This window comes from Halichoerus grypus, chromosome 2 (genome assembly GCF_964656455.1).
Source record: "Halichoerus grypus chromosome 2, mHalGry1.hap1.1, whole genome shotgun sequence".
Classification (NCBI taxonomy): Eukaryota; Metazoa; Chordata; class Mammalia; order Carnivora; family Phocidae; genus Halichoerus; species Halichoerus grypus.
This window is the reverse complement of record NC_135713.1, coordinates 121523559-121540590: the sequence shown is the minus strand read 5'-3', so window position 1 is coordinate 121540590 and position 17032 is coordinate 121523559. Positions and strand designations below refer to the sequence as shown.

Here is a 17032-nt window from a genome sequence, read left to right as displayed (position 1 = left end):
GCCTGGCACCGTGCCTGGTGCTCACCAAGTGTGTGTTGAAAAGCAAGCATGTCCATATGGTAAAAGGACAAGGAGCCCTTCAAGGGGAGAGTGTCTGAGCTCTGGGAGGAAACTCATACATGCCTGCAAAAATGCTCCCAAAAAAGCAGTGCTCCAAACAGCAGGGACACCGTGGACACAGCTCCAGGGAAATGAGCCCTGGCCCTCACCAGAGGCCGGAAGTGAATACAGATAGAGGGTGGGTGGTGCCTGGTGTTTACACTTATGTGAGGTCCTTTTTTCTTGAGGGTTGATTCGCTACACAGTCAAAATTCACAAGTTTCAAAAAAGAAAGTGGAATCATCTCCAAAGGTCTTGATGGGGAAAGGGATGCAGGAGACCCCACGTAGAGACAAGGGAGAAACTTCCATTCATTCACTCAACAAACATACTGGGAACCCATCTCTATGCTCACAGAGACCACAGGGGAGAGACCTGAATAAAGCAACGTGAAAAGATATGGCACTAACCACTGTGATGGATTCAAGAAGGAAAAGTCCATTATGAGAGTATTTTTTACGGCAATTTGATTTAGTTTGATGAGGTCATGGCAGGCCAAAGTGAAGATGTTTAAGCAGAAGCATAAAAGAGGCATTGGCATTTGTCAAGGCAAAGGAGGGTGGCAGTGGGAAAAGCATTACAGGGTGAGGGAACAACATGTGCAAAGTCCTGCAGTCTGGGCACTGAAGGAGGGCTGGTGGGGAAGACAGATGGGCCTGGAAAGCTCTAGGGCTGTTCTTAGGGTGTTCCATTACGTTGCAAGCACCATGAGAAGTCACTAAGCTGTTGTACAGAGAATGGGTGGGAGCTTAGGGAAGCTGGAAGCAGAGAGAGTAGTTACGAGGCTAATGCTTTCACCCAGGTAGGCACAAAGGGTGGCCTGGGGAGGGTAGCAGATGGAGGTGGTGAGATCTGTGCTGAGTCAGGTGACATTTGTGGCAGGGATTAGGATGGGGGCATTAAAATATGACTGGGAAGAGCTGGAGCCCAGTCAATATCTTCCACCCAGACTTTGCGGAAGCTACAGGAGAGATGAGTACCAGGATGAGCACCAGAAATGGGGTGATCTGAGGTCTCAACCTTTCCAAACACCCCTCTTCCCATTTGGAGAAAGCCAAGGGCAGCTCTGGGTACCTGCTCCCTCTCCTTTCTCCCTCACGTGGGGAACCCCGCAAAAGCTATTTGGCCACCCCCAACCAGTGCTCCCTGGGGCAGGGGGAGAGGTGGGACTCCTGAGAAGAAAACAGATGAAAAGCAAACTTCCTTCTTTTGCAGAGAGGAAGTCTGTGGCCAATTTCCCCACAAAAGGGAAAAACAAGATATCAAGAGGCAGGGAGGGGCACCTGGTGGCTCAGCAGGTTGAGTCCGACTCTTGGTTTTGGCTCAGGTCAAGATCTCAGGGTCGTGGGATCAAGCCCAGAGTCAGGCTCCATGCTCTACAGAGTCTGCTTGTCCCTCTCCCTCTGCTCCTCCCCCCGCTCACTCTCTTTCTCTCAAGTAAATAAATAAAATCTTAAAAAAAAAAAGAGTCAGGGAAATTCAACTCAAACCCAGCCCAAACTCCAAATAAATTCTTTCTAATTAAAGACAAATCCCAATACCATCAGAAATATATAACGTCATTTCTAAATGCCATCCTTTATCTCCTCTCAAACCAGCTTTTCTAGGCAGTTTCAGTAGACACATTGGCTCTAATCAAATGGCTGAATCCAGAAAATGGAGAGGGGATGATGACTCCACCCAGGGAGGCACCATGCCTGGCGAAGCCAACAGTCAGGGGCCAGGATGCTCTCCACTTCCCCACCAGCCCCTCACGACAGCCCTGAGCCCTCCACAAGCCTGCCCCCACTAACATTCCACAGGGGCCAGGATGCTCTCCACTTCCCCACCAGCCCCTCACGACAGCCCTGAGCCCTCCACAAGCCTGCCCCCACTAACATTCCTTCCCCCCACCCACACACACACCCAAGGGCTGCTGGTTCCATCATAACCCTACTAATATTGACAACAGCTACAATTTACGGAGCGTCTACTGGGAGCCAGACCAGCAATGCCGATAAGTAGGGTCATCCCAGTAAGACTGACGATGAATCGTAAACTCAGAAAGGTTAAGCAACTTGTAAGCAATTTAACCAGGGCTCAAACCCCAGACCTAACATCTGAGCCACTCTTCACCACTTTGCTAAACCTCCTGCTGGGCTCCCTTGGACATTCCTGGAAGTACTTCGCCTAAATCAGCTGTGGCCAGGGGAGTGGAGGAAGGGCCGGAGGGATCCTGTTCTGCAGGGAGAATGAGAGTAACAGTCCTTACTCTGCCCCCTGCCTGACAGCAAGCCTCCTGTCACCTACTGGGCTGAAATAAGGAGTGACACCACACAGCTGTAGGTGGACGGCCTGGACGCTGGGCAGTCTGAGGCCACGGGAGCGCAGCTCTCAGAAAGGGATGGCCTGACACCCGAGACCCAAGCTGAGGATGACGCCCCCCAACACACACCTGTCTCCGGGGCTGACAGCATTATCCCACCGGGCCTTGGGCGGGGAGGTCTAACTTGGCTGTCCCACGGCCTGCAGGTTCCTCTAAGGCACCCAGAAAGAGTCGAGGCCCTGGAGGCAGACCACTGGGATCCCAACCTTGGGAAGCTTGAGAAAATCACTTCCACTTTCTGAACCAGAATTTCCCCATCAGCAAAATGGGAGCCACAATAGTAACACTCAGCGCACGGGGTTGTTGCAAGAACTGATGAGACCGCGCAGGTCAAGGTAGCACGTGACAGGCTGTGTTGGCGGTCGCCACACCTTCCCCTGGAAAAGGGTCCATGCATCTGGCACTGACCCTGTGAGCCCTGCTGAGACTTTCTGGATGTGGGTGTGCTCACATCCACCTGCAGGAGAACAGGGCAAAGCACCAGCCCTCACAATCGGGAACCCATGGGAGCCTCACCAGACAACCCAGCAATCACCTTCTCAGCCCCGCTGATGTGGAAACAGACACTCAGCGGGGCAAAATGACTTAGCCACGGCTACACAGCCAGCGAGGACTGCCCTGGGAAGAAGTGGACCCCGCTCCAGTGCACGCTCCGTTATTTCACACCCTCCCTTTGTGCCTTCCCATCTAAAACATGCCAGGAAGTATTTTACCATTTATTTATTGAGACCATATTCTGGGCCAGAAACTGTGCTGGCTCTGCTCTCAAAGATGAACATGCCCGTGTATACAGATGATTGCAGTTCCAGGGGAGGGAGCCTGAAGCATCTGCCAAGATCCCTCACTGACACAAAAGAGGCAGTCATCACCCCAGCTGGAAAGAGGAGAGCAGAGTCTGTCAGGAGGAGAGAGAGCACAGCCAGGAAGACAGGCAGGGCTGGGGAAGGGGATCCGGACCCAGGCATCTGAGAGGTAACGCAAGGGCCTGGTGGGGGCAGGGGGCGGGGGCACCTACACTTGTGTTCCTGTCTCTTCCTGTCTGCATGGTGCCTTCGTCCACTCTCCTAGCATTCCCCCTGATTGATCCGCAGCAGCTGCCCCAGCTCTTTCCTCAGGCTCCTTAATACTCACCCAACTCCTAGGCACGATATCCCCCACGTGCTCTCCTCTAGGAGGCCACAGTGGTCCGGGTGTGTACTTGGCTCCTGACCCTGGCTGGAGAAGCCAACGAGCCCCAGGCAGCGTCAGCCACGGATGCACAGGAAACCCTCACCTGTAGCTTCCTCCAGGGCTGCTTCTGGGCCAGGAGCTGGGGACCACAGCGCCACCTGTGCGGGCCAGGCTGAGTCAGAGCCTCGTCCTGTTCCCAGCCCCAGGGTCCTCCCCAGGCTTCACTGAGCCTGCTTATTCAGCTGCTTTGTTATTGTCAAAAACTACTATTTTTTTAATGCTTACTATATTTCAGGCCAAAAAAATTTTTTTAATTAAAATGAGTATTCTGCCCCGGATCTGCAAAATTCATGGTACCACATGCTACCCCAAGAAAGATGCTTGAGTCTATCTCCTCCAGAACCTTCCTTGATAGGAAACTTCAGCTCTTTGTAGGCTGATAATATTTTCCTTTGGAGTGATAAAAGAACCTGAGTGTTTCTACTCTGGAAAGCAGACATTTTAGGATTATTTCAGGGGCCAAATGTCTGTGATAATAAGATCCTTTCTCCCCCCCGCCAAATGTGGGCCTGTGCAAATGATTAAAATGAGAGGCCCGCTATTTTCCAGCAACCCGTAAAGATTGCAGCAATACACCCCAAAGTATCCCCAGAGATAGAAGAGTAAGATTAAATAATTCGAAGATAATTTCTTCCATGAAAAGAATAATGTTGCCATCAAAATGAAAACCCTCGTAATAAAACCAAATTCTGCTGAAACCTTGGGAGTACGCTGCCTCTCTCCTGCCGTTTCGAAACAGCACTTCTGCAAAAAGCCAGTGCTGGACTCGTCAGCCCGGGGCTCGCACCAGAGGCAGAGGCCAAGGGCATGCAGATGCCCACGCGGTCTGGCCGTGCTGTGAGTTTTCTCCAAGGGACAACAGAAACCAGGTCTAATACTAAGTATCAAGCCACGGAGCATACAGCAGGGGAACAGAGAGAGCATGGCTAGTGCCAAGGAAGTCCCAAGCAAGCTCTGTCAGGTCTCAAGGAAATCAGAACAACCAGCATCAGAAGAAGGGCAGCCTCTTCTGACTGTGGTTCTGGTGTGCTTTTGTCTCTCTGGTTGGGTCCAGTTGGGGACGCTGAGGCTTTCCCATTTTGTTGCGGGGCTAAACTGGGAGTGGGCTCAGAGCCAAATCTGTGTGATTGGACCCCGGGGGGCTGGGAGCAGAAGAAGGTGGAAGATGGGGCTTGCAGGGGAAGGGGAGAGGCAACCCAGTGGGTGCTTCTAGAATCGAGTTCTGCCAGATCATGGACTCTAGCAAACCACGTGCAAGGCCGCTCCCAAGGATGAAAGAAACTGGGCAGAGAGTGCCGTCAAGTATCTACAGAAAGGAAATTAAAAGACACCCCTAAAAGACTGGAGGCATTTTTCCTTCTCTTTCAGAGTATGTTTGAGGCAGTCTGATTTAAAACACAGGGACACACTCTAGCCATTTGGGAAGCACCGAGAAGAGGTACCCGCTCCTCCAAAGCAGTTGGAAAATGAAGTGCAATGATTCACATCCGAGGACCAGCCTCTCGGGTAAAATATTTAGACACTACAGGCAGAGAAAACAAAGGGGAGTGTTTAATGTGAATCCTAAACCTGAAGTCCCCAACACAGACGCCCAGCCTGCAGAATCGGGTTTGTGAGAGAGCAGTTTCTTCCCAGGCAGTGAGGAGCTCCAGTAAGTACTTACTTCATGAGGTTTAATGACGGACCTGGGCCTCAAGAGGTTTACTGATCTTCACAACCAGCCGGAGAGCAGAGAGGAAAACTGCAGAGCGTGGCCTGAAGCTCCGGTGTGACCAGTGCCGAGAGGAGCCAGTTCCGAAGAGAGGCTCTTTCCTCCTCGCCCCCTCTCCTGCCTTCCTCCCCTGAAAGCACCTCTCCAGCGGCGGCGGGCATCCGGGTGCACCTGTCCTGCTCCCCACTCTGACTTCCAAGGGGTCCGGCTTAGTTCTCTGAGGATGGCCAGAGTCCAGCACAGAGCTCAGCATACAAGGGGTGCTCAAGGGAGGGTGTGGGAAGAGGATAAACAAAGAATAACTCTGGAGGTCCAAGGCCTGAGGTCTGTGACGTTAAGAGCAACTTGACTTAGGGGCTCCACCTCCAACCTTCCCATTCTTCCCCTCCCCTCCTGAGCTTCCTCCCCCCTCTCTCAAATCCTGCTCTCCCAACCGGACCTCATACCACTGCTTCCTTAGGTCTCAGGCCTTTTTCTCTGCCCCCAGGATGGAGGGGCGGGGGGAGGAAGGGGAACAGAGAGACTGAAAAGTGTTTGACTTAGTGCAAGCTAAATAAGGTAGGGGGAAAGCAAGAAAAAAAAACAGAGAGGTCTATAAGACCCCCAAAAGCAAGAGCGCTATGACCCCTAAGAGAGAGGCGAGGAAGAGTATTAGTTAAGGCTTTGATGCCACACAGACCTGGATTCGAATTCTAACCCGGCCACTTTCTAGCTGTGCAATTTGGGACAAATTACTTGACACCTCGGGGCCATTTCATCATCAGGAGAAAGAGGCTCCCAGGACTGTGGTGAGGAATAAAGGAGCTGAGGAAGATAAATAATTTCGGGGAGTGCCCGCACACAGAAGAAATTCAAGAGCTGGTAGCTATTACACTATTTGTATTTCTAAATCAAAGAGGGGCCTCTGGTGTGCAAATAAGGTATTTTCTTAAGTTGTAGGACAGCACTGACTTTTAAAATCTATAGACTCTCTTCATACACAAGGGGAAACGCTTTTAGGATCTCTGGAAATAAGGGTAGAAGACAGCTCTTTGAGAGAAAAATGCTTGGGGAAGAGCACAGGCAGCCTGATGTTAAGTCAGCCCACACAGCACAGCGTATGGTATTTACAGATTTTTTACAATTTGAAAAACACTGTAAATCTTACACTATTGCAGGGGGTGAGGGGGATGCCATGACTTGTTTCACTATTTTGTGTGGCCCATTTCCTGCACTTTGGACAATTATAGCATATTTCTAAGATATGGGCTTCTCTGCCCCTTCCCGCCCATACCCAGAACATCAGAGCAACGTATTAGGGTTACAGTGGACAAAGGAAGACAAGGGCAAGTACTTAAAATTGAGATGAAAAATCAGGTTCATCTCTGGTGCCAACTCCAAGTTGATTGGCAGGGGCTGCCCGTGCCTTGCCTTCCAGAAGTCCGTGAGACCGTGTCATAATTGATTAGTGATGCCCGCCTTGGGCTCGGAATAGGGTACCTAGAGCTCTCATGATAGGTTTTTGATATCAACAGATTCTATGCTAATCCTCCAGCTACTGAGGAAGACCAGGGTAAGGACCAGATGCTGTTCAGCAGTTGCTAACGCAGGGAGAGAGAGCCTGAGCAAAGACACTGTGGGCAGGACGGAAATGGTCCAGTGCTTAGCGCTGCAGGAGGAAATGGAAGAACCGAACTTGGACAAGTGGGACATGATGAGAGGCATCTGTGATGGTTAATTTTATGCGCCAACTTGACTGGGCTAAGGGATGCCCAGAAAGCTGGTGAAATATTATTTCTGGCGGTGTCTGTGAGAAGCGATTAGCATTTGAATTGGTGGAAAGAGGAAAGAAGATTACATTCACAGATGTGGGTAGGTGGCCTCCAATTCTTTGGAAATTCTCCCACAAAAAGGGAGAATTCGCTCTCTTGACTTAAACCGAGACATCCGTCCTCCGCCCTTGGACTTTGGTGCTCTTGGTTTTCAGACCTTCAGGTTCAGACCCGGGCTTATGCCATTGGCCCCCAGGGCTCACACCTTCATACTAAAACTGAAAACCATCGCTTTTCCTGGTCCTCCAGCTTGCCGATGGCAAACTGTGGGACCCTTTGGCCTCCATAAATTTCCTATGAAATTATATATGTATTATATATATTATAAATTATATGTGTATTATATATATTATAAATTATATATGTATTATATATATTATATATTCTTTTGGTTCTGTTTCTCTGGAGAATCCTAATACACATTTTAACAAACTGTCACTTGACTCCAGTAGTGATCCTTAGAACATTTGGGGGTAAAAAATGAGCAAACATGCCAACAGGTTGTGCCCAAGAAAATAAAGAATCAGTAGCTGACAAATTTCCTAAATCTTTGCCATCCTTGTAAAAAAATTAGGACTAGAAAGGGATGAAGAAAAGTAAAGACAGATTCCTGTCAGCCTCCTACAAACCTGATAAGGACCGTGGTTTAATTTCCATGTATTTGGGCGGCTTTCCCCCAATATCCTATTTCTACTGATTTCCAGTTTAATTCTATTGTGTCCAGAAAATGGATTCTGTATGATTTCAATCCTTTTAAATTTACTGAGACGTCTTTCATGGCCTCCATATGGTCTGTCTTGGTGTACATATATATTGTGACAGGTAGAAAAAATGGCCATAATATTCTACTCCTATGAACAAAAGGTGGAGTCTGTTTCTCCATCCCTTGATTCAGGGTTGGCCATGTGGCTTATTTTGGCCAATGGGTCATTAATAGATGTGACATAAGCAAAGACTGGAGACTTTTTGCCCCTTGCAGCCTGATCTATGGAGCCTAAAAACTCCGGAACTACCACATGAACAAACCTGAGCCAGCTTGCTGGAAAATGAGACCCCCTCCAACAACCTACCAACCACCAGTTAGTTGAGTGGGGCCACTCTAGATCATCCAGCCACTAGCTGACCTGTAACCCCAGCAAAGATTAGCCAAACCATATCAGATCAGAACTTCCCAGCCAATCCACAGAATGGTTACAGATAATAAATGGTAATGGTTTGAAGCCACTAAGTGTTGAGGTTCCTTGTTATGCAGCAAACACTGACGTGTATATACATGCATATTACGTACACACACTATATACACGCACACATGTGCATACACACACAGGCCCCAATCATCCCTTTCCTCTCCTTTTCTCTACTTTTATAGGCTCTAGTATAAATTGTGGTTGTTCAGTACATATTGAGGCTTCGGGTTATATGATATAAAGGCAGAATCGTCACTCAACTAGAAGACGAATAATGACACCTAGAGATGCAGTGACTGATGAAATTTGGGTCATCCCTTTGAGGGGAAAAAAAGGTAAACACATTTTAATTTTTGCCGAGGGTAGTTGCATTAGGTTATAAAGGAACAACTTGTGGGGGGCGCGTGGCTGGCTCAGTCTGCAGAGCACGTGACTTGATCTCAGGGTTGTGAGTTCAAGCTCTACATTGGGCATGGAGCCTACTTCAGAAAAAGGGGGGTGGGGGCAACTTTGTTGCCACAGTTGTTTAGACATTTGGGGGAAAGGACATGCATGGATGTTAAGTGGTCGAGTGGAAGGAATGTCGCAGTTAATGACGACTGAGAGCACGAAAGGCATCCCAACCCCTCTTATACAGTGCAGAGGCTAGGAAGCCAAAAACTACATTTCCCAGACTGATGTGCAGCTAGGGTTTCTGGATGTGATTTAGGTTCTGCTAATAAGATGCACTGAAACAAAACAGGGATCAGGCTCTAAGGACATGGGGAGAGGAGTGGGGTGTCCGTGCTCCTGGTGTGGACTGTGGCCCAGGCCAGGAGCTGTGACAGCTCTTTCTGATTCTGCAGCTTCCCGCCTGGGAGAGAGGCGGCGCTTGTTCTGCAGGACAGCGTGGAGAGAGTCACAGTAGCCTCGAGTCTGTGTCTTTACCTCTCCCAACAATTTCACAAGCCATTCAGCATCCCGCGGTATGTCCCTCGCTTGCAACTGGACCCTGACTAGACCAGAAGCAATTCTCCTCCACCAGCACAAGGACCTAACCTTTCACGTTCATGGACACCAGCAGGGGTAAGAGAAAAGGGAACCAGACACCCGTGAGACGCTGACAACTACCTATAAGGATGGTTCACATTTTTGAATAAGACTAAATTTACCAGATTAGATTAAAATGGAAGGGTTTTCCCTCCACACCAGCCAGCAGGTGGAAGACTCGTGAGGAAAATCAGAGCACCGTGCAAGAACACGACAGTGCATTCTCTCTGTTCTTGTGACTGTATTTCCATTTATGTCTGCCATTCATGTTCTACCTCGTTTTATCCCTTCAACAACCCTACCCATTGAGGACTATTATTACCCCAGGTAACAACCTGGAAAGAGCGTGTAACAGTAGAGCCAGGAGGTCGAGTGACACAGCAGGTCCCGGGAGCCTCGCTTTTCACCACTATGCTGTTCTGCCCCCAGTTTTTCCCTCCCAGCCCTCTTGGCCCCCACTCAGGTCCCCAGAGCCCTTGGCTTCCTCCCCTTGCAAGTTTGCCTCGGCATTCGTGCCCAGACAGAAACACCTGTGGAGGCTGTCAACTTTGACAGGCAGGGATGTTATCACTTTAACAGCATCGAGGTCCTCTTTGCGTTCTAAGGATGAAACTTCAGACCAAAGCAAGCAGAGTGTGGTCCTCCCTGGGTTCTAGAGAATCATCCCACAGTCACCTAGTCTGAAAAGTGCCTTTGCAGGTGCTGTCCCCCAGCTAAGCAAGCCCCACCCACGCACCTCCTCCCAATCTCGCCCACAGGGAGAAGAACCAACCAGAGGTAACCCAGATGCACCCATGCACGCCCACCCTACCCCTAGCCAGGGTGTACCCAACAGGCAGCAGCGTGGGGCCTTGGAAACAGCAGGTCTGACAGGGGGAGCTGGCGGCATATACGTTGAGGATAAAGTCCCTGATCCTCCATGAGCCACAAGGAAGCAGCTTCATGGGAAGGCCCAGGGGAAAACAGTCAAATTGCACTTCTGTCAGCCCTGACTTCAATTTATTGAAATCCATAACTCTCCTCATGTCTTCAAGGGAATGTGTTTAGGTGTGGGAGCCTCTGACAGGAAACTGAAATATTGATGAAGGTAAGCCTACAAATTTTTTGATAAAATAAGATGCCTTCTGATACTAGATTTTAGCACAAACAAGTTGTCTAAGTGTAAGCAAGAATTTGCATCCCCCCCCAAAAAAAGGATTAAAAATGGGGAAAATCTGCTCACTCCATTAATTTTTTCCTGTGACGTAGAGAAAACGACCTTTGCTGAATATTAGCAGGGGCGAGGTGTCTGCAGGAGTTGGGAAGGGAACTCCTTCAGTCTAGCGCACATTTTTATGCTCTGTGCTGGGCGCTGAAGATACATTCAGACACGGGCCTGCTTTCAAGCCAATTAATTTTTCAGGGGCAATAAATCTGTGAATGACTGAGCACAAAATAGCATAGAATCGTCATGAAGAACCTGACTTTCGGCCCCAGGTGGACACGAGTTCACACTCCTCTTCAAATTTCCACTAGCTATGGAGACCCCGTGCAAGTCGCTTCACCTATTTGAGCTTCAGTTCGCTCATCTCAAAAGGGGGAGAATAATGCCTGCCTCTTAGAGTTGTCATGAAGGTTACGTGCTGAAGGAAAACTCTAACTCTGCCACTTCCACCCCGGAAGCCTTCTGTAGTGGTTGCTGTGGGAGGTAACTCAGACCCGGAGGTACGAGTTCCGTTGGCCTCTCGGAGTGTGGCCTGCTAACTGCTCACAGCTGAGCCCCTCCGCAGACAAGGCTCTGCCTGAGGGAGCTGTCTCACTCAAGGTTACGTGACCTGGGGGGGGTTGGGGGTATGCATCCACAGTGACCCTTTCTATGGAGTTCTAATTCACATACCATAAAAATTCACCCTTGCAAAGTACAATTCAGTGGAGTTCGGTATATTCACAAAATTATAAAACCACTGTCACTATCTGATATCAGAATGTCATCACCCCCTCCAAATACCTCAGATATCCAGTGACATGAGCAGTCACTCCCTTTTCCCCTCCCCTCATGCCCTTGCAACCGCTCATCCATCTTCTGTCTCTGCTGATCTGCCTATTCTGCATATTTCATATAAATGGAACCATACAATAGGAGACCTTAGTCTCTGGCTTCTCTCACTTAGCATAATACCTTCAAGGTTTATCCATGTTGGAGCATGCATCAGCTGATGACTATTTAAGTTCCACTTTTTGGCTATTAGGAATAATGCTACTATGAACACTTACGTACAAGTTTTTGTGTAGACATATGTTTTCATTTCTCTTGCATATTTATCAAGGAGTGGAGTCAGCTAGGTCATATGATAAACCTGGTTTAACTTCTTGAGAAATGGCAAGACTGTTTCCAAAGAGGCTGCACCATTTTACATTCCCATCCTCACCCCGCACCATGAGGTACAACAAGTTCCAATTTCTCCACATCTTTGACAGTACTTTTTATTGTCTTTTTTATTGTATCCATCCTAGTGAGAAAGAAAGGGTATCTCGTTATGGTTTTTGATTTAGTTTTCCCTGCTGGCTAATGATATTGAGCATCTTTTCATGTGCTTACTGGCCATTTGTTTATCTTTTGGAAGAACTGTCTATTCAACTCCTTTGCCCATTTTTTAATTGGGTTATCTTCTTATTGTTGAGTTGTAAGAATTCTTTATATATTCTGGATCCTAGATCCTTATCAGATTCATGGTTTACAAACACTCTCTTCCATCTGTGGATTGTCTTTTTACTTTCTTGACAGTATCATTTGAAGTGTAGAAGTTTTTAATTTTGATGAAGTCCAATTTACCTATTATTTGGTCAAGAACTGATTTTTGCAGAGATACAAAAGTTCATCTCCCTTGTGTCAACTCAGGACAACACTGAAAGGCCATCCCAGCTCCAGAGCTTCCAGGGGACTGGCGGAGACCTCTGTCGCAAGTGCATATGGTGGTCTAACTTCTCCCCCTGCTTCATTCTGCTTCCCCGAGCTCCTTCACAGGCATTCCTGCTAGTAGGCTCACCAGTAATATTCAGCATACTTATCTCAGAGCCCCAGAGTCTGTTTCTTGGGAACCCAACTTGAGGCACTTGGGATGTTTTCCCAATGATCTCAAGAAAAAAGAATTACCTCGACTCCATGGTTTCAAGCCCTTCTGTGACATGGCTCCCGCCCAAAGCTCCACCCTTATGCTTCTCTATGCTCTCCTTATGCTCTAGGATCCATCCACACTGAAGTACTGGAGCTTTCTCCAAAAGGCCACCTTTCTAGCCTCTGAGCCTCTGCACTTGCTATTCCTTCTTCCTCTCGCCCCAACACCTCCACCTGTCCCTTTACCAGGCCAACACCCATCATCCAACCAAAGTAAGGTCTTAGCTTACCACCACTTCCGCCAGAACACTTTTCCCGACCCTTCTGTATGAGTCCAAAGGCTTCTTTACTTACCATAGTGTATGGTGATTCCTTCTTTACTACACACCATATCTGTAGAGCTGGCTCAGAGCCTGACATCCAGGGAAGAGCTGGGCAAATATGTATTGAATGAGTTAATATATATGGAATACACCCAAAGTACAGAAGCAGCCAGAGAACGCGGTGACTAACTAGAGACTGCCTCGGGAAGGGGTGCACAAGAGGCCAACAGGGGGAGGACTCCAGTGATGCAGGCCCAGGGTCTGGAGCCCACTTTGGCACCTCCAGGTCCCGTAGTCAGCACCACAGCAAAGCCCGGCTCTGATACTCCTCCCAACCGTGCCCACCTGGGCCTTCTTGAATCCACCTGGGAGCGGCCCTCCTGCCTTCACAGGATCCTGGTATCTAGCAGCCTCCCAAATCCAGGCAGGAAGTTTCTGTTAGAAGCTGCTAGAAATCAAACCACCCTTTCTGGGACATACATAAAATCTCCTCTGGGTGCCTGAAGATGATTTTATGGGCTTCCTTATCAGGGCTGTGCAGAAATCGCAGGCGCCGAGACAGAGAGTTCCTTAGTGAATCATTGAAATAGGAGGCCAGGTTACATTAAAATGATGGATCTGGAGCTGAAAAAATACATTTGGATGCCCTCTGTAGCTCCAGGCTTTCCCGCCTTGATCCCCTCGCCTCAGATCCAGGCTGCTGTTTAAAGGTGGAGGTAAGGTCTGGATCCAGAGGACGGCCCTTGAGGGGGCTGTTAGCTCCCCAGAGTGTGGGCTCCCTCAGGGTTGGAGTCTGTGCTGACCTGTCTGTCCTCAGAGGCTCTGGAGAGGGCCTGCTCATGGGTGGACAGGGGTTTAAATCCACGCTAACTCAGATTCAAAGCTCTTAACCAGCGCGCTATGTTGTCAATTGAGACCAGGTCTCCAGGCTCCCCCCTCCACCCTCTCTACACCGCCCATAGCCTCCCAGCCAGGTGCAGGGAGGCTCCAGGCTCTGCAGCTCAGATAGCCTCTCATCCTGCTCTGTGGCCTGGGCTTGGGCCCCAGCAAGAACAGACCTAGGACAGCCGCTTGGCAGCCAGACCGTGCACGTCACTTTCATGACCTCCTGCAGCTCAGCACAGCCCTGGACACCACCTAGTGGGCCACCATTAAAAGTGAGGACATCCTGGAGGACAAGGGAATTGGGAAAATCGCCTCTAAGAGACCAACACCAAATCTCACCGCCCCTGCCTCCCAGTTTGTTGCTCAGAAAGATTTATGGTGCTGCCTACATGGGTCACTCTTGAGATAAAGGTCATAGATCTTGCAGCTGACAGGCCTCCTCAATCAGCGCTTCAGGGAAACTTCCACAGCTGATAAATGAGCTGTCTCTAAAGCCCCAGTGACGGGCTCCTAAAGGTCTGCATTGCTTAGGATTTCTCATTCATCCTGCAGGAGAGCCAGCCGCCCCTGATGCCAATATAGCAAGGGAGACAGCTGAGTGAGGCTCCGAGAGGAGACTTCCAGGCCCAGCACTGCCCCACAGACCCACTCAGTCCCCTCAGCAGGTGCCCAGTGCAGAGGGAGCACCATTAGCCCTCAATAATAAGGAGCCCTGCATAAGGTTAGTGCTCAGCCAAGGAAATGTCAGGGGCAGAAGTGGGAGGATGGACAAACTGGTGAAGAGGGACCACATGGCATTTGGAGACGGGAGGCTAAGAGGAGCTTTGTACCAACATTGCTCATTGCCTACCCAATGTCCATGCTGCCTTCCTTCTCCCAGGTGCAACTCTTGCGGTCGTTTGGAGCAATGTGCCCAGGTAAAAGCCTTTACCTCCTCTGACTCCCCTGCAGCTGAGGACCCTTCTGGAAATCTAAGTGGTATTCTACTAGGGGTTTCTGGAAAGGGTTTTCTTTCCTGTTCCAGGCACTGCCCCTTGTACCGTCCCCTTCCTTCTTTTTCATGCCTTTGTGCAGATGTGGCAAGAGCTGTGGAGCATCTCTCTTGCAACATGTAAGGGATGGAAGATCAAAAAGATAGGAGGACCTAGGATCCCAATGACAGGATGGATCTGCTGTGCCCATCCTGGATTGCTGACCTCTGGACTCACGGCTATGTGAGCACCCTAACCCGCTCTGTGGTTAAACCACTGCAGTCATTCTGCTCCCTTGTGGAGCCAAACGATCTCGGGTGATGGAGTCCAAGCTCTGGTTCTGGGAATCTGAGCAAGCAGCTTAACCTCTACCTAGCTTGTTTCCCCATCTGTATAATGAGAAGTGGTTCTTACCCCTACCGCTAATAACTCACCCGTGGAGTGTTCCACATGCACCTGCCCCTGCCCTGAGAAAGCGCCCCCGGTGTACCCCAGGTAGAGGCGTACTGCTCAAAGTAACACCGGCCTCACTGGGCTTTTATGAGAAACAAAAAATTCCTTGAAGTTCCGTAATAAGATAAACAGTTACACATGTGTTACTAATTCTCCTTTCCCGGGAGTCAATGGGGTCAAAGCTAGGAAGATTCTGCACCCCTGGAGCAGAAAGTCAGCTCAGGAGACATGCCCCCATCCCACTCAGAGGGAAGGAGGAAACAAAGAAGCTGAGTAAGTGCCTGTGGAGTAAAAGCAGGCCCTTCTGCACTGCTGCGCTTCAGGGCCTCCTTCAGAAATTAAACCCCAGGGGCGCCTGGGTGGCTCAGTCGGTTAAGCGTCTGCCTTCAGCTCAGGTCATGATCCCAGGGTCCTGGGATCGAGCCCCGCATCGGGCTCCCTGCTCAGCGGGGAGTCTGCTTCTCCCTCTGCCCGCCACTGCCCCTGCTTGTGCTCTCTCTCTCTCTCTCCCTCTCTCAAATAAATAAAATAAATAAATAAATAAACCCCAGGTGTCCCGCCAGCCCAGATGGGACCCTGGGACAGAGAGCTCGTCTCTCTTGTGTCTTCCTTCCCTGCACCCACACCCCGGGCTCGGGGGTTGTGTGCAGTCGGGAGGCTCTCAGCGCTGTCGCTGCCCGAGACTGGGTCTCCTATTCAAGAAGCCGCTCCGCAGACCCAGCCTCCCCGGGGCCAAGAGGGTCTGCCTTCCATATTTTAGGGCCTTCTCAAGGACTCTTCACAAGCTCACAAAAGCGGACGCTGAGAGCTAGAGCCTGGCTCAAGGCCATGCCATCCGCTTACCAGAGGTCACGTGTGAACCCGCATCTCCTGACGAATGCTTCTGGTCTGAGCCCCTGGGCTGACCGGTGTTCTGCCACTTTAAGAAATGATCCCCCCCGCCCCCGCCTCCCTCTGAGTCTCGGTGTTTCCGTAGGAGCGGCGTCTCGTGTCTGGCTGTATCTGCACATGTGCGTGTGTGCGTCTTTCCCGTTATGTTTCTGTCTCCCTCTGCTTGTCTTCCTGTGCCTCATTCTCTTTCTCTTGGTCTCTCTCTCACTTGGCGTGAAACTCACACCCCTTTCCCCAGGTCTCTGTGAGTTTGTCCCCCCCCCCCCCCCCCCCCCCGTCTCTGGGTGCACGTGTCTCTCGCCTCCCCCACCCCAGCCCCCACTAACACCCCAGACTGAACCAGCTGGTTACCACCACTTGGCCCCTCCTCACATGCCTTCTTCTCCTGTAAATATTTCCTCAGCGCTAACCGAGTGCTAGGCACAGGGCATAACCTCAGAGTCAAGCAGGCCGCGTCCTCTGGGAGCTCAAAATCCACTTTTCCAAATGTGGGGAAGGATCTGGCTAAGAGGCTCCCACTTGCCCCTTGGGTCTCTCTAGCCTGGAGAGGAGCCTGACCCCTCTGAGCTGCCTGCCTGTCACCTGGAACAGGGCAGGACCAATGACATCCTGAAGGATCCTGGGACGGTCCAGTTGTTCACCAGGGGGGGAACCCATATCCCTGAGCAGGTGGATTTGAGAATTGCCGCCGAACCAAGTCCCCAGGCCCACTTAATAGGAGGCTCAGCTGCCGTATGGTGAAGCTCAGCTGAGCGGATCATTTTACTCTTCCGATCGGACTCCTGGCGACCACAGTTACTCAAGAGGAGGAGCGGGGAAAGGGGCAAGGCAAAGCAGCCGTTGGAAACATCCAGCCTCCAAAAGGCAATGCCACCTCCCTCAGAGGTTGTCACTGGGATTAAAGACCAAGTTCTAAAGTACTTAGCAGGGTGTCTGGTACAAAATAAGTACCTAACCAGATGTGGCTACTGCTACGATCATCA

General features: G+C 50.1%; 1 long non-coding RNA gene across 1 annotated transcript in view; it reads right to left on the bottom strand.

Moving 5' to 3' along the window:
• Positions 1–16117, bottom strand: part of LOC144381139 (uncharacterized) — a 107209-nt gene extending 91092 nt beyond the window's left edge. The window contains exons 1-2 of the long non-coding RNA XR_013445834.1: positions 16002–16117; positions 12881–12957 (exon numbers count right to left, since the gene is read on the bottom strand). This is a non-coding gene — a long non-coding RNA (uncharacterized LOC144381139). The remainder of the gene's footprint in view (positions 1–12880; positions 12958–16001) is intronic.
• Positions 16118–17032: the final 915 nt, after the last annotated feature.